This window comes from Eptatretus burgeri, chromosome 12 (genome assembly GCF_056783735.1).
Source record: "Eptatretus burgeri isolate ZD-2024b chromosome 12, Ebu_testis_v1, whole genome shotgun sequence".
Classification (NCBI taxonomy): domain Eukaryota; kingdom Metazoa; phylum Chordata; class Myxini; order Myxiniformes; family Myxinidae; genus Eptatretus; species Eptatretus burgeri.
This window is the reverse complement of record NC_140972.1, coordinates 78709463-78711962: the sequence shown is the minus strand read 5'-3', so window position 1 is coordinate 78711962 and position 2500 is coordinate 78709463. Positions and strand designations below refer to the sequence as shown.

The 2500-nt window shown below is 44.1% G+C and overlaps 1 protein-coding gene across 4 annotated transcripts in view; it reads right to left on the bottom strand.

Moving 5' to 3' along the window:
* The window catches only part of LOC147015963 (uncharacterized), a 659412-nt gene that overhangs the window by 593713 nt on the left and 63199 nt on the right, over positions 1 to 2500 (bottom strand). The window contains exon 2 of one of the 4 annotated variants that reach the window (XM_085848637.1): positions 22 to 110. The exons of the other annotated variants lie outside the window; for them this stretch is intronic. The gene's annotated coding sequence lies outside the window, so the exon portion shown is untranslated. The remainder of the gene's footprint in view (positions 1 to 21; positions 111 to 2500) is intronic. 4 annotated transcript variants of the gene reach the window in all.

Sequence of the window (2500 nt, the reverse complement as noted above, 5' to 3'; positions counted from 1 at the left end):
ACCAGCATCAAACGAGATTACCTTCTCTTGTTGAAACGTTGTATTCACCGAGCTTGCGAGTGAAGACTCGTCAAAACGACGCGAGTTGATTGTTGTTTAGTCCGTAGCCCCTGAAAGTCGAGGGGGGGGGTCATGACATTATAGATATGTGGTTTGTGTCATAAGACCATTCATATGAAACCAGTTCCCCACACTCATACCAAGAACAAAAAAGTAGTGGCGGCGAAGGTATGCGCTCTATGAGTGCCCGTTATAGTTTTCTATCATTGGTCTATCATGCTTCGCCCCTTGTTTAGCCGGAACGTTATTCCACAACAAACTGTTTCCGAGCTGGTACGTGCTTGGAAGATAAGCTCGGCTGCATCTGATCTGGTAAGGTGATCTGTTTTGAGCAAGTGAAGACTGAGGGAGTTTCTCCTGGTAATTAGATCACGTGACCTTTATGAAAACGGAATCGGACGTAGGACCCCAAGTCACATGGACGAGTTATTGGCATTCACGGTCGATTAGTGACCCGCCGCGTCACAAAGTTATATATAATATATATATATATATATATATATATATATATATATATATATATATATATATATATATATATATGCCTGGTGTTGGCTTAATGCTTCGGGTGATGGGCTTGGGATCCGAGAATCCTGCTCAGCTGTTGAGTTAATACCAGGTGGGCTTGACTCTGCCTGTCATCCTTCGGAGGTCAGCAAAATGAGTGCCAGCTTGCTGGTATCCTGTGTCGGAGTGGCGACCCATCCAGGATTGTGCCCAATTGCCAAGGAGACTGCTAAGGCAGCACCAACACTCTGCACAGAGTATGGTCCTGATGGATGGATATACTATATATATATATATATATATATATATATATATATATATATATATACATATACATACATATATATCCTCCGCGCCAGACCTTCAGTCTCGGGATATGGCCAAACAGTCTCTCACTGCACTGCATTCAGATATTTTCACAACTTTACCGTTCCCCAAGGATCATTCAAATGAGTCAAAATTGATGGCACACGCACATGGGAGGCAGGTGGCTCAAACATGTTTTCTTATGTTTTAAAGGGTTTATGTTTGTATCACAAAAGTACAGGGAAGAGTGTGGACAATATAATAAATGGTATGAACCAAGTGAATCAAAAGACACAAAGAGGTAAATGGGAACACGCAAATTTATATACAATGACGATAAATAAAGCACAAAACCAAACACACTCTTGGCACCACAAGACACGCTTTTTCCACAAGATGAGAATGTAGGTCGTATTTCCCTTTGTCTAAGATGTGCATGGTGGACACAGTACTCAAATTAGCCAACTTTGGAAACCAAGTGCGAGACAACATGAGCCAGTGACGAAGTCCATGCAAAGACAAAGTAAAACAGCAATTAGCAGCACCAGCGATGAGTAAAACCCAAGATGCAGAAAGCCAAAACAGTGCACGATGTAGTGAACCAACCAGAAGGAGCACCGCTGATGATCAGCTCCTCAAGCAGGCCTCATGGTCCTCTCTGTACTTTCCAAATGAGGCTTCCTGCCTCCTGGGTCTTCACTTCTTCTTCCTCCTCAAAGCATTTCTTAATTTGCACCCCATGCACATGGGAGCTCTTCTGTCTCTCCTCCAACTTCCTCTCCAAAACAAACAGGGTGATAGCAACAGGTGATCAATCCCAAAACTTATTGAGAGCAAAACAACTCAAATGTACTGCATCACAAGCTCCTCTGTGAAACTTGCTCAACCTCCTCCATATGAGCCTCTCCTTCTTCCTCCTGGTGTCGCTCCGCCTCCTCCTATTCCTCCTCCTTCTCCTTCTTTCTCGCCATGGGTGGAGTTCTATCTGGGTCTGTCCCACCCAAGGGGCAGCCCCAATAAAAATAATCCCATTGCCACGTCTGGCTCCACAGCACATTGTGCCACCATGGCTGGCACCCTTTGGCCATAGAGATCGTAATCAGCCATGTCACACACATCACACATGTGCCTCTGCATTTCAGAAGTCCTCACCTACCCTCGCTCACAAACAGGAGATATTTACACACACAATAATACTCTAACTATCTCATCTATAAATTACATATGCTGCCTCTTCATCGTCACGTGTAACAAATTATTTACTCTGACAGGTCCCTGTTACATGGCAATCTAACCCACTTGAAACTTGTTGGAATGTTCTCCTTGTCTCTCATATGCAACTGTCCAAGGTTGCTGGTTTGTACCATCACTTTGGAGTACAGCAGTGGTGCTGATACAGTGCCCCCTGTAGGATTCAGCAGGAATTTTTGAAAGTTGTCGACGACACCAGCAATAATGTGCGGACTCTTCATTGTGAAAAATACAGTGGGATAATTATCCTCCACCAGCTAATGCAATGCAGATAGGTTCCCAGCTTAATGTCCAGCCAAGGGATGGCACACATTGACGCAACTCCCGACTTGTGAATCACCAGTCCGACAGTTTATTGTCAGGTCATGAAGTGAAC